General features: G+C 38.8%; 1 long non-coding RNA gene across 3 annotated transcripts; it reads right to left on the bottom strand.

The window, feature by feature from the left end:
• Positions 1 to 971: 971 nt before the first annotated feature.
• LOC148844296 (uncharacterized) lies at positions 972 to 8,288 on the bottom strand. 3 transcript variants are annotated; one of them, XR_016103010.1, is made up of 3 exons: positions 7,806 to 8,035; positions 7,098 to 7,203; positions 972 to 1,366 (listed from the first exon to the last, which is right to left on the bottom strand). It is a non-coding gene; the product is annotated as an uncharacterized LOC148844296 (long non-coding RNA). The 3 variants fall into 3 exon arrangements; XR_016103008.1 differs by having other exon boundaries at positions 972 to 1,356; XR_016103009.1 differs by lacking the exon at positions 972 to 1,366 and adding an exon at positions 6,668 to 6,982 and having other exon boundaries at positions 7,806 to 8,288.
• Between the last annotated feature and the right edge of the window lie 7,002 nt (positions 8,289 to 15,290).

Raw genomic sequence — 15,290 nt, 5'->3', positions numbered from 1 at the left:
AGCTCGCCTCAGCTTGGTTTGGTTTCAACCAAGATTCGAACTGAGTTCGAGCCCAATTTAAAGGTTCAATTAATAAACGAGTCGGGCTCAGCTCGGTTTGGTTTCAACTGAGCTTTGAGCTAAGCTCAAACCCAATTTAAAGGCTTAATTAATAAACGAGCCGGGCTCAAGCCTAATAGAGCTCAGCTCGTGAGGCTCACAAGCCAAGCTTGAATATATATATATATATATATATATAATTCTTAATTTTTTAAATATCAAATAAATTTTTTTTTATATATAATTTTTTATTTTTATAAAACATTTATCCTTAAATCAAGTTAGAGCTTATGAGTTTTTGACTCGACTCAAGCTCAAGCTCAATATTCTAGTTCAATTCGAGCTCAGGAACTCAAGCTCAAGCCTTATACAATCTTGGCGAGCCGAGCTCAAGCCTCATAATATTCGGCTCAGCTTGGCTCAAATCCACCCCTAATCATGGTTTTGAACACTGGCTTTTCAAACTAGAAGAAAAGGTTCGGTTGTTGGTGAGAAGCAAGAGAAGTTTAGGGAGAGAATGGTGCAGATGTTTGCATCCCTCTCCAATCGTTTGGATCAACTAGAAGCCATTTCCAATAAAGAAGATGAGAAAGTAGATGCCATTGGAAGAGATCTCTTTGACTCTATGGAAATCAACAGCGAATTAACGAAATCCAACACTAACAATCAGTACTCTCATCTCTCTCTCTCTCAATGGATTCCTTAAGGGAAGCAAAGACATCTTCTATGGTCAAATTCAAGGGGATCAATGCAACTCCTACTAGCTTTAAATAATTCAGTCAGGTAATTAAGGCGTCCCTGGATGATGTGTTTGGACCTCGTGACATGCTTTTAGATCTCAGTCGAGGTATTCCAAGATTGGACACCACCATGCATCTTAATAATTGGCTATTTGGCTTCATAGCATTTTTCATCCTACAAGTGTGATTCAATTTCTTAAAAAGGCTTCTGTTGTGGACTTTTGTAATATGAATGATCGCAAGAGTAGAAAAGACAATAGTGATCACAATTGATGATCTAAGAAAAGGAACCTTTGGAGGTTTTCCTCTCCTTCCACTGGACCGCTCTCTTACAGATGCTATGGAAAAATCATATTGGGAGAAGGTTGATGATTTAGCGATTCAGTTAAAGCCAAAACAGTGGGGAATTCAGAAGTCCAAACCAAAGAATTTACTCGATCCTGGTCGGTGGAATAAAATGATGGTGGTTATGGCAAGTTCGTCAACACCTCTCCTCCATTATTCCATTACACTCTGCGCAGTTCCACTTGGACAGCCTAGCTTAAGACTGTTCCACTGCAAAGGGCAGCAATGTTGCCTACAAAATGCTGCTCAAGGTCAATGGAGAATACTGAAACAGAAGTAGAGATATCCAATAAAGTACCACCTTAAATATTTCTACATACAATGGCGGGGGAACTTGCACTGGCATTCTTAATGGTGATTATGTTGTTTTTATTGCTCTTCTTCCATTATTTGTTGAGATAACAATAGAATCAAGCCCTTTGACTCTTGTTCTTGAAAGACATCTACAATCCATATATGGAGCTTTCTGGAATGATTTGGAATTCTTGCCTACAATCCAAAATGAGAAGCTTGAGAAGCTTCACTTTTCCATATGAGATGATCCCAAACTGCTTAGCTCTTATACAAGGGAACCGAGTAGAGGACTCTAGCATTGTTGCACAGAAAAGCAAATTTGGGGTTGAGCAAGTTATAGCAGAACAAATTCCAAGTGATGGTGGAGCGAAAATGGAAAAAATGTGGGGGGTGAGAAACTTTGTTTCTATTTGGGTGTTAATGGTATTAATTGTGGGGGGTGAGAAACTTTGTTTCTATTTGGGTGTTAATGGTATTAATTGTGGGGGGTGAGAAACTTTGTTTTTATTCCTGCTAATTGTTAAAACTTTGGCCATGTTTGGTTCAACTCTCATTCATTCTTATTCTTACCCAAGATGAAATTCTAAGATGGAAAATAAAGAGTGAAAATGGAAAAAATGAGAAAATATTACTACATACCAAAAACACTTTCTTCCTAAAAAATGAATTCTTTTTGTAACATGAATGAGAGTAATTTTTAACCTGCTTACTTAAAAATTTAATTCCCATTCATTTTTTCATTAATCAAAATAAGAACACAAGTATACATACAACACTGAATAGAAGGATGAAGCGGAAGGGGGGATCTCATTTTTTTCTTTATTTTTAATAAAAATCTTTTATATTAAGAAGAATAAAGATGCATAACAATAGTTGAAAGGGGGGGTCTGGGGGGTGAAGCCCCCAACCGAAGGGGCAGGGGGCAAACCACTTTCTTTCCCCTGATCTTTTCTTTCCCTTTCCTTTCCTTTTCTTTCCTATTCTCTTTTTTTCTTCTCTTTCTTTTTCCTTCCCTTCCCTTTCTTTTCCTTTCCTTTCCTTTCATTTTTTTTATTGTTTTTTCTATCTTTTTATATCAGATGTGCATGAGGCGCATGAGGCGTACGCCTCTAGCATGCCTCATGAAAAAAGCGCAAGAGGCGTACGCCTCAAAGGTGTCAATGCCTCTGGTATACGCCTCAGGGAATTTTGGGAGTGCCTCACCTGGAGGCACGCCTCCAAGCATACACCTCCCACGCCTTTTAAAACACTGTTCTAGAGATCAACTAAACTTTCCATTAGATTGAATGGGCAGCATCCAATCTTCACAAACTACCTGCCTTTTGATCATCTCAGAAAACACCCATACCTTGTCAAACACACAAGAATACCCTAAGCACCTTAACTTCACTTCCCAAAAAAGACAGCCCCAAGAACCGGCAATGGGACTCTTCTGAAAGGTAGATTATCAACCCAAGAACCACCAGAAGGCTGAAACAATGCGGGACGGTTGCTTAGAATAATAGTCCAGAAACCCTTTATATGGTCAATCTCCAATCCAGCCCTAACCACCACTTCCTAGATGCTCCAAATATGGTCAATTACTTCTATGATAAGAATGCACACAATGGAAGCACCTTCTCTCACTGATTCTTCCTGTTTTCTAGGCCAGTCTCCAAGACCATAGCTTGGGAAGTAATATTCCCTAAAAAAAAACTCCAAGTATCAAGCCAAAAACCAATGCTGATCATTTTATCAACCCTTTTATCCTCTCATGCAGCTGGCTGATCTTAGATCTGCATGAGAACTGCTTGAAATTTGTTTAAGATTGCTCTAATACCAAGTTGTTAGCTATTGATCAAAAAAATACCAAGTTGTTAGCTGTAAACTTCAATAGGAAACAATAAAACAGTAAGAAATAGGGTTTAGAACTTGTAGAAAGAGAGAAAAGAGAAGAGAAGAACGGAAGGAAGAAGAGAGAAATTGGTTGGGAGGCCAAAAACTGTGCAACCGCTCCTAATATTTTATTATATACATATTACTAATTACAATAATTTGACTAAAACACCCCTACCCCTACCATCCTAATTAGGTGTGGTCCCACCGTCCCAGACTAAATAAGAGATAAAAACAAACATAAAATGACAAAAGAAAGAGGCCCAACAACTAAACAGAATAAGTAAAGAAACAATATAATATCTAAAACACAGAAAGCCCATTGGGCCCAGTCCATAAATACATCCACCATACAGGCAGCCCACAAACTCAACAAAACCCAAGACCATTTTATAGATTAGAAGTGGTGAGAGGAAGGTTTTCTGTTTATTTGTGCTTAAAATCTTTAAGTTAAGACTGGGTTTGGTTGATTTTGAGAGGAGGGAAATCATAAAAATTAGTTGTGAATCTGCAAATCTGCCAAATTACCATATGTTCTGCACAACTATTGCTAATTGAACAGCAAAATGGAACTTCTCTTTTCTGTTTTAATTAGTGCTTTCAGTGCTGAGAACAGTCTGCAGCTGCAACAAACTATGTCTACTATGATACAATGTGATGAAGGACAAGAACTGGTGGTGAAGATGATGACAGAAGCCATTGATCAGAATATCATGGATGGATGATAAGAGAATCAACTAATATTGGGCATTACGGTAATTGTAACAACAAAATATTTTGTCCATAAAGTAGACTCGAGGTCTAAGATTCCTGCTTTGAGAGGTCTAAGACAAGGAGATCCTCTCTCCCCTTTCCTTTTCACCCTGATTGCTGATGTACTTGGGAGATTGATCCATAGAGCAAACTCGAGGAATCTGATAAGAGGGTGGAGAGTAGGAACGGAGAAGGTTCCTCTAACACACTTACAGTTTACAAATGACATAATCTTGTTCTGTGAAGCGGGGAGCATTAATTGGATCCGGAATCTAAAGTTGGCAATACAACTCTTTGAGCAGATTTCTAACCTCAAGGTGAACCTTGATAAGAGTTGTGTGGTGGGAGTGAATGTGGATGAGAGGGACCCAAGGGAATTTGCAGGTGAGTTAGGGTGTGCAATCTCAAACTGGCCCCCGACATACTTGGGCCTCCCTTTAGGAGACAACCCTAAGAATGTAAGTTTCTAGAATCCGGTGATGGAGAGGTTTGAGAAAAGACTGGCGGCTTAGAAGAGAAATTATCTTTCTTTAGGAAGGAGAGTCACTCTCATTACCCTAGCTAACCTACCTGTCTACTATCTGTCAGTGTTTAAGATCCCTTCTAACGTCTCCAATCTCTTGGAAAATTAATTAGGAATTTTCTGTGGGAGCCAGGAGGGGAGAAGAGAGATCATAGGGTGAGTTGGGAGGTGGTAACTAGGTGCAAAAACCTAGGAGGTCTTGGGATTGGTAACATCAAGAAAAGAAATATGGCTCTGCTAGGGAAATGGTTGTGGAGGTTTACATTGGAAAGGGAAAAATTGTGGACTGAGATTGTGGCAAGTACACATGAGCTGGAAGACAATGGCTGGGATCCTAGAATCTTGGCAAGGGCTACAGCTGCTTCTCCTTGGAAATCCATTCACAATCTACTTCCAGTCTTTTCCCCTTGGATCAAGTATGGTCTAAACTCTAGTAACAAAATAAAATTCAGGGAACAACCCTGGGTAGGGGTCTCACCTCTGAAGGACCAGTTTCCATCCTTGTATGCTCTGTCAGACTTGAAAAATGAACCTATCTCTTCTTTCTTAGTTCCTTCAGACTCCACTTCTGGTTTTCGGTGGAATCTTGGCCTCCGAAGGGCAATTAGGTATACAGACTTGGAAAGCTTGTTACCTTTGTTAACCACCCTTGAGAATGTCTTCCTAAATCCTGATAAGGAAGACACCAGATTATGGACCCCTTCTACCTCTGGTACTTTCTCTTGTGCTTCATTCTTTAAAACCTTAACTCGGCCTTTTGTCCCTTTGGGTTGTCATTTCCGGCTAAAGAAGCATGGAGCAAGCCTATTCCTCCTCGGGTTGTTTTTTTCGTTGGGAAATGTTCCTGAAAAGAATAAACACATTTAACCTACTCCAGCAAAAGAGACCCAATTATTGTCTACTTCTTAATAGATGTGCTCTTTGTCATGGTCTTTTGTAAAGTTTGTGTGGGAGTGGGTGTTCTCCCGCTTTGAGTGTTCTTGGAATCCGACAAAGAGTGTACAAAGTTTGTTCTCTCCCTCTTTTTTCCGATGGCCTAAGAAGCGAGGGAAGACTATGTGGAGGAGTATTAGGGCAGTTGTGTGCTGCTAGTCATTGTGGGAAGAAAGAAACTCGCATATTTTTTCAGACAAGGAAAGAACCCCAGAAGAACTGTTAGACCTAATCCTTCTAAGGGTTGTCCATTGGCTAAAATCTTTAGAGTTGTTTTCAGACTTTCCTATAGACAACTTACAAAGAAGTTGGAAAGAGATTGCTTCCACTGCTAGGTGCAAGAGGACTCTTTGTCCCTCTTGGTCCCCCCCCCCCCATTGGGTGTTATAAAGTTAAATTTTGATGGCAGTAGTGTAGGGAATCCAGGGCCCTTAGGGATTAGAGGAGTCTTCTTTAGGAATGAGGAAGAGATTGTTATTGCTTTGTTCTCCGGCCCTATTGGAGAAGGCGACTCTCTTTATGGCTGAGATCCTTGTTGCGCTTGAAGGAATTCGAAGAGCAAAGAAATTAAATATCAGCCGTTTGATCTTGAAAGGTGATTCGAAGGTGGTGGTTAGCTGGCTGAAGAAAGAGGACAGCGGATTGTGGACCTATAACAATGAAAAGAAGCAGTTCTTATGGTTATGCAGGGACATTGAGATGCAACACAGTTGGGTGAAGAGGAGTGTCAACTCAATTGCTGATGGACTGGCCAAGCAAGGGATGAATAGGGAGTCTGTCTTTTGGGCTAGTCTTTAATTTTTTCTCTTGTATTCCCTTTGTATTATGTTTTTGGGGAGCTAAGATATTTTATCTCCCCTCTTGTATCCGTAATCCTTCTTTTTCTTTTAATTTAATGAAGATGTTATTATTGATCAAAAAAAAATATTTTTTTCCAAATACATAAATCCAAATGGACTATACAAACACCAATTAAGTTATGCATAATGATTTGCATTCTAGCTTCGCCAGTAACACTAAATTTTCAATTGGTTCATCAAGTATTCAATTTTAAGAAAACAGATAGACTCATCAAAAATAGTAAAACCACCAAATTTTCAGAATTGTGGACATTGACAACCAAAGCAAAGAACCAATAAATGTAAATAATAAACAGAAGTCCATAAAAAAATACCACTTTTTCTCTTATAAAGGAAATTTCATTCATATCCCGAGTAAGATACAAACAATCTAAATAACCAAAGCGTGCATTGCCATCATTGACCAAGTACAGTATTCTGTTTGTTCACTATGTAAAAAGGGCCATTATCCAATGCTGGTCCCAGCTATCTGAGGTCTTGGAGGGGTGGACTGTGTACGAACCTAACATTTCGCTTTCTTTTTTCCCACGAAGTGGCCATTGTCAGGCTCAAACCAGCTTTGAACGTTTGTCAGACCGAGAATTTACCATTGCACCAAGCAATGGCCCTTTGTTTGTTTACTAAATCAAAAGTAAACAATTTACTCAAGAAGCTAGACAGTCATTACCCAGAGTATTCTAAGACGTATGCCCAGCAAGAAGAATGAAAAGGAAATACGAATCTACTGAAACCCACCTCAGTTCCAAACAAACCACGCAATGATGAGTGCCCCTTCACCAAATTCAAATAGAAATCGTTAACGTATTGCCATGGCCTTTGGTACATGAATTGATAACTCTCCCTGCCAATAGTATGAACATCAATTATTTGGGTAAAATTGATAAATTTAATAGTAATGCAATCGTTGATGAGGATAACAAAAATGAAATTATAGTACCGGAAAGGAGAACCGCAAAAAACACTTATGCAATGCTTTATAAAATGTTGCTGTCCTATCTAAGGATACAAACTCGACTGGTACGGGTCACGGAAATGTAACTAGGCCAACTCATAAGTCGATCAAGAGTAAATTTCCATGTATTCCCCAGAGTCCAGTATTAAGCTCAGTCTTGCAGAAAACGCCCACTGGCTTCCAAGTGTTCCCCGGAACAGACTCTTACAAAAGTCACCCAGAAAACAACTAGGTCGACTCAGAAATCGAACAAAACTAGATTCCAAGTGTTACATGGAACCAAGTTCTACAAGCCCGAAGAATCACTATAAAACCCATTTGAATAGTTACTATATACGAACTGGATTTTCAAGGTTTTGGCCACAACTAACAAAATTAATACCAGCATAGAAAATGAGTTTGACTAAACCGAGTCATTTGCCTCAGTTTGGATCACAGCCTATTCGGAGCAAAACAGGCCCTTATAGACGACAGGAACAGGAAGAGAGTACCTCGCAGTCCACCTCGCTTGCTTGCAGGGATCAGTGTGGTTGTAATGTACATAAACCTTGCTTTCTGATTGATTTTCCATCGTAGAGTTCCGAATCCGTTCTACAGCTATGCTCAATCTTCGCTTTGTGTACGTTTGCATTAACCCTGTTTAGAACTTCTGAAATGTTAACTACCTCGCCGGAATACGCCGCCAGTGGACGGCGATCGAATATATTTGGGGAACAAAGGCGGGTATTATTGGGAGGAGCTTAAAAAATAAAAAGGGAGAATGACCGATACCCCCAGTCTCAGAATTTCGAGGTTCAATGTACGGTCGGGGTAGGTGCCAGCTGGGAATGTGAATTCAAGGGCGGGCGTGTGGGTAAAAATGGGTAAACTGCTTAAACCTCTCTAAGTTTTGGACCGTTGCTAAAATTTCTTCTAAATTTTGGTAATTGCAAGTATCACCGTCTCTAAACTTTCTGAAAGTTGCAAGTATACCCGCTCTGTTATTAGAGGCACCAAATGTCTAAATAATATTGTAGCTGGTTTCAACAACAAAAAAAATTGCATCATTACCTTGGAGCCATTTAAAGAAAGGACAATTTGGGAAGCATATCAATTTTAGAAAAAACATTGGAAGGGATTGAGGGAGCAATTAATATGAAAAGAAATTTGGAAAATAAAAATTTTGGTCTTTTTAGAATATTCTAATAGATGGAGTCTAGTTGTATCTATGTTATGAAGTTCAAGGAAGGTAATTGCAAATGTAAAACTTTAGGGAAGGTTTCAGCAACAACCAGAAACTTTAGGTGAGGTTTACCAGCAACAACCAAAATCAGCTTGACATACAACAAAGATTTTTATAAGTTATCATTTTGTTTCTTCTTTCTAAGAAGGGGAATTCTTTAACACTCAAGATGGTTATCCAAATAGGCCATTTCCCCACGGATGGAGAGGCAAGAATGGACTCTATAGTGTGGGTTTCACCAGGCGAAGCTTGTTAGGAGCTTCTGCAAATGCAAAGATAATGGCAGAAGATTTAGCACAAAAATAGAAATCTGAAACAAAGCACTTGTTGTTTAAGTTTGACTCATACAGAACTATTGTATATTATACCTTCCATGTCCAACCTTGTAGTCGTTGTTCATATGAATTCTATGTCAATTGGACCCCAATTTGGTTTTCATGAAATTTATATACAAAAAATAATACCAACTTCCTCCCTCAGGTGGAACAAACACAAGAGACCACCTTGGTAATCCACACCCCATTCAACCATTTCCCAATGTCAAGAACATCTAAAAATTTCCCTAACTTAAGTCCATACAGCATGAGACTACTGGTCACCAGACTCCGTAAAACTTTATTTAGGCCCAGTAGAATGTACTGAACATTTGGACTCACAGAAAACGATTCAAGTCCAGCTCACCCACTAGCCAATTTTTTGTCTTAATGAATGCAAAGTATATCACGACAGAATAATATAAACCCCGTATGATTGACTACCAAATTTCTTCTTTCCTCCTAGGATATGATCAAGTCCTATAAATCTTACTATCTCCTATAAATTAGCAAACACATACAATTAATGGGGATTAAGTCGATACAGATGATATGTGCCCGTCATTGTTATAAAATCAGTCAGAGAGAGAGAAAGAAACAGAGGGAGCACCGGTGAAAGTGAAGCTTTCATACAAAAAAATTCATAGTTAGTTCCACATTAATTCTTTAACTTATAAGCAAAGCCCTTGAGAAGCTTTATATTACAAAAGCTTGGGGGGATTCCAAAGGCATCTGTTCATATTTATTGTCATTCACTTCTTCCCTCTTTTCACTTGGCCTTTTTGGCTCACCTTCTTCGGTTCATCTTGTTTTTGTTTTAGTATACAACATAACTATATTTCTTTTTATATGAAGCTTTTCAATAAACACATTATGTGCCACTTCACCCTTCACTTGCCAAATGGCTAGGAAGCCTCCAGCATAAAATACTTTGAAATTCAAATACATAATTTACAATTTCATAATTATGATGATTGCACCTAAAACATAATTAAAGATCATAATCTTCAAAAGAAATTCAATTAAAATGTATTTAAATCCATTTCAATCTTTCAAGAACTATAGGTAGCAAGCAACTAGATTTTAAAGGAAAAAAGGATCATGGCAAGCTATAAGAAACGAATAGATAAGAAAGATAACAAGATTAATAAAACAGAGTACCAATGCTACTTCATAATCTTCTTACCGAGAAACTCGGAGTAGCTCATTCACTTTCATTTACAAACTAATACAATAAGAAGAGTTGGTTCAAAAATATGATCACCTAAAGTCAAAGAAATAGAAGATTTTTCCATTGTTAAAGCATGACACAAATTTGAAGTTCTCACCTGTATCTGTTGCTACTTCAATGATTAATGTCCTAAAATGGCAGAAAATCAAATGAATCAGCAGTGGAAGAAGAAGAAGAAGAAGAGAGAGAGAGAGAGAGAGAGAGATGTTGGTTGGGCTCCCTTTCCACGTGGAGGGTCCACAAAAAATGAAAAAAAAAAAAGGAGGCGGGGAGTTGGAGTCGAAGAGACTCATTGGATTTGAAGAGACTCATGCGAAGCGACTCCTCAACTTCGCATGCGAGAGAAGTGAGGAGGGTTAAAAAAAGAAAAAAAAAAAACTGGGGCGAACTGAAATTGTCTACCACCGAAAACAGAAGAGAGAGAGAGAAAAAAAAAGAGAGAGAGTTAGGGGAAAGAAGAAGAGAAGTTTTTGAGTTCTCATGGGTGAAGAATACGAACATGCACAGTGATCCTTTCTCCAATCGGCTTGGGATTTCAGTATGTAGTCAATGGCGCTTCAAGCTGCATATCTACTGGTTTGATTTGTTATTCCTCTCCTCTATTATCTTTTCGGTGAGATTTAATTTTGTCTCTGAGTTATTTGGTAATATGTGATGAAATCCACATTTTCTTGGATGAGTAGTTGATGCTGATATCCTCTAGATTTACTGTTAGAGAAGAACTTTGTTGTATCCCATTAAATTTATTAGTGGAAGTATTATGTGGTTAATTGCCCGTGGTTTTTCCCTTCGTTTTGGAAGGTTTTTCACGTTAAAATCTTAAGTTTTTATGTGTGGATTGTGTTCTTGTTATTGCATACACTTTCTATTTGGTTGATATTGTTTGGCTTGCATGCTCATTTAATTGCACAAAGAGGGAATGAGAATTACTTTGCTTCAATCCAGATTAAGTGTTATTTGGCTATTGTGAGATAGCAGGCTTATTCCCAACAAGTGGTATCAGAGCCAGGTTCCTTTGAGGAATTTCTTGTGCTAATTAAATGGAGAATTCGACCAATAACAATAGTGGCACTATGATTAGGTTCACTGATTCAAACTATTCAATATGGAAGTCTAGAATGATGGATTTGCTCTGTTGTTATGACTATGAAGACACCATATTAGGTGATGAAGGCAAGCCAGAGGGTATGTCTGATAAAGATTGGCAAAAACTAAATAGAAAGGCAATTGGAAAAATCAAGCAATGGGTGGATAATACTGTGTATCAGCATGTTGCTAATGAGACTAACGCCCATAAGGTGTGGACTATTCTGCACGAGTTATATGAGAAAAAGAAATTATCAGAATAAAGTTTTTCTTTTCATGAAGTTTATGTGTTTGAGATATCATGATGGAACTTCTGTTTCTAAGCACTTGAATGTCTTTCAAGGTATATTGAACCAGTTGACTGCCATGGAAGTAAAGTTAGATGAAGAGATTCATGCTATGTGTTTGATTAGCTCTTTGCCTGACAGTTGGGATACTCTTGTGGTTTCTTTTGTAAATTCTTCTCCAAATGGAGTGCCCACTTTGAAAATGGTGAAGGAGAGCATGTTGAATGAGGAGAATAGAAGGAAAGACTGAGGATTAACAATGCAGAGTCAAGTTCTGGTTACTAAAAGGCAAGGGAGAAGCAAAAGTAGAACTCCAAAGAATCGTGATAGCAATGACAGGTCTCGAGGAAGATCCAAGTAAAGGAAAGAGATTAAGTGTTATCACTGTGGAAGGCCAGGACACAAGAAGTTCCAATGCAGAGTACTTAAGAGGGAACAAAACAAAGAAAAGGGCGAAGAAAAGAAAGAAGGAGCCAACACTGTAGCAGTTGCAATTAGTGATGATGTTTGTATTATATGCGATGGTGGCAGTGTCAATCTCACATGTCAAGATTCACAATGGGTTGTTGAATCTGGTGCTTCATATTATGTCACTTCTCGTCGTGATGTTTTCTCTTCATTTTCTAGCGGTCAGTTTGGTCATGTGAAGATGGGGAATGATGGAGAGTGCAAAATTGTCGGTATAGGAGATGTATGCCTGAACACAAACGCTGCTTGCAAATTGCTCTTGAAGAATGTGAGACATGTTCCGGAGATTCGCTTTAATTTGATTTCCACTGGGATGCTTGATGATGATGACTATCATAACTACTTTGGTGAAGGAAAATGGAAGCTCACTAAAGGGTCATTGGTGGAAGCTCGGGGAATCAAGTGTAGTTCTCTCTATGTGGCAGAGGCAAAATCTTGTGGGGGAGAGGTAAATGTAGTTGAAGAATCTTCCATTGGACTTTGGTATACACGGTTGGGTCACTTAAGTCAGAATGGTTTGCGGATTCTTTCAGAGAAGCATAATGTTCCAGGTTTGAACTTTTCTGACTTGAAGTCATGCTCTCACTGCTTGGTAGGTAAACAACACAGAATCGCATTTAAAAATTTCTCTCATTCTAGAAGAGCAAATGTTCTAGATTTGGTCCATACTGATGTTTGCTCTATGGACTCTTTGAGTCTTGGTGGTGCTCACTATTATATTATTTTTATTGATGATCATTCCAGAAAGGTCTGGGCTTATTGTTTGAAAACTAAAGATCAAGCTTTAGATGTCTTCAAGTATTTTCATGCTATAGTTGAGAGGGAAACTGGAAGGAAGTTGAAATGTGTCCGTGCAGATAATGGTGGTGAATACAGAGGGTCATTTATAGAATATTGTAGAACTCATGGGATCAAGTTTGAGAAGATAATGCCAAAAACACCCCAACACAACGGTGTTGCAGAGAGAATGAACCGTACTATTAATGATAGAATTAGATGTATGCTCTCTCATGCAAAGCTGCCTAAGTCTTTTTGGGGGGAGGCAATGAGAACAACAGTTGACTTGATAAATCTTTCCCCTTCGGTTCCTTTGAATGGTGATGTTCCTGAGAAAGTTTGGAAAGGAAGAGATGTATCTTATGATTATTTGAAAGTTTTTTGCTGCAGGGCATTTGTACATGTTCCTAGAGATGAGAGATCCAAACTTGACAGTAGAACGAAGGAGTGTATCTTTCTTGGGTATGGTCATGAAGAATTTGGGTACAGGTTTTGGGATCCAGTCAACAAGACACTCATTAGAAGTAGAGATGCAGTGTTCATCGAGGATCAAACTATTGCAAACTTTGAAAGGCCAGATAAACCAAAGTCTACAACTCATGAACCAGTTAACCTAGGTTTGGTTGGTCCACCAGCTACAAATACTGGAATTAGAAGACATGTACAAGAAGTTCAAGATGAAAATACTACTCCTGTGGATAGTGAGCCAGTAAATGAAGAAGAGCAAGCAGATGAACAGAATGACTCAGAGCCACCAGAAGAGCCTCAGTTGAGAAGATCCACCAGAGTGCATCAACCTTCTGTAAGATACTCCCCTACTGAGTATGTAATGATTACTGATGGGGGAGAACCAGAAAATTATCAGGAGGTTATGTCTCATGAGAAGAAACAAGAATGGTTAAAAGCCATGCAAGATGAGATGAAATCCTTGCATGAGAACCATACTTATGATCTGGTAAAGCTACCAAAGGGTAAGAGGGCCTTGAAAAATAAATGGGTTTTCAGATTGAAGAGTGAAGAAAATTGCTCACAACCACGGTACAAGGCAAGATTGGTTGTGAAGGGATTTAATCAAAAAAAGGGTGTTGACTTTGAAGAAGTTTTCTCACCTGTTGTGAAGATGTCGTCCATCAGAGTCGTTTTGGGATTGGCTGCCAGCTTAAACTTGGAAATTGAACAACTTGATGTGAAGACCGCCTTTTTCCATAGTAACTTAGAGGAGGAGATTTACATGGAGCAACCTGAAGGTTTTGTGCAACAAGGTAAAAAAGATCTTGTTTGTAGGTTGAGGAAGAGTTTATATGGGCTCAAGCAGGTACCCAGACAGTGGTACAGAAAGTTTGACTCCTTTATGGAAGCTAATGGGTACAACAAAGCTACTTCTGATCATTGTGTGTTTGTAAAGAAATTCTCTGATGATGATTTTGTTATTCTCCTGCTTTATGTGGATGATATGTTGATTGTTGGTCATGATGGTGCTAAATCAACAAGTTGAAAAAGAACTCAATAAAACTTTTGCTATGAAGGATTTGGGTTCAGCTAAACAGATTATTGGCATGAAAATCATCCATGACAAGAAGAACAAGAAGCTTTGGTTATCCCAAGAAAAGTACATTGAGAAAGTTTTAGAGAGCTTCAATATGAGCAAAGCAAAACCGGTTGTATCTCCACTTGTAGGTCATTTCAAGCTTAACTCCAAGCAATGTCCTACAAGTGAGAAAGAAAATGAAGAAATGAAGGATGTGCCTTAGGCATCCGTAATTGGTAGCTTGATGTATGCTATGGTATGTACAAGGCCAGATATAGCTCATGTGGTTAGTGTTGTTAGTCGCTTTCTCTCTAATCCAGGAAAAGAACATTGGGCAACTATGAAATGGATTCTCAGATATCTCAGAGGTACTTCTAGAGTTTGTTTGTGCTTTGAAAGCAACAAGTCAGTGTTAGATGATTATACAGATGCAAACATGGCTGGTGACATTGACTCTAGAAAGTCTACATCAGGGTTCTTGATTACCTTTGTAGGGGGAGTTGTTTCGTGGCAATCAAAACTGCAAAAGTGTGTTGCTTTGTCTATTACTAAGGCTGAGTATATTGCCATTACAGAGGGCTGCAAAGAAGTCATGTGGATGAAGAAGTTCTTACAAGAGTTGGGCCATAAGTAAGAAAATTTTACTCTATACTGTGACAATCAAAATGCAATCCACCTTAGTAAGAACTCTACTCTCCACTCATGTTCTAAGCATATAGATGTGAGGTATCATTGGATTCGAGATGTGCTAGAGATGAAGCTGCTAAAACTTGAGAAAGTTCATACTGATGAGAATGGCTCAGATATGATGACCAAGACTTTGTCAAAGGAAAAGCTTGTTATTTGTAGGAAGACCGCTGGTATGGGGCTACCACCCTCCATGTGAGAAGTGAGGGGGGAGATTGTTGGTTGGGCTCCCTTCCCACATGGAGGGCCCACAAACAATGAAAAAAAAAGGAGGCGGGGAGTTGGAGTCGAAGAGACTCATTGGATTTGAAGAGACTCATGCGAAGCGACTCCTCAACTTCGCATGCGAGAGAAGTGAGGAGCATTAAAAAAAGAA

Source organism: Nelumbo lutea, chromosome 8 (assembly GCF_056320005.1).
Source record: "Nelumbo lutea isolate HS-2025 chromosome 8, American lotus-T2T, whole genome shotgun sequence".
In the NCBI taxonomy this organism is placed as follows: domain Eukaryota; kingdom Viridiplantae; phylum Streptophyta; class Magnoliopsida; order Proteales; family Nelumbonaceae; genus Nelumbo; species Nelumbo lutea.
This window is presented reverse-complemented; position numbering and strand designations above follow the sequence as displayed.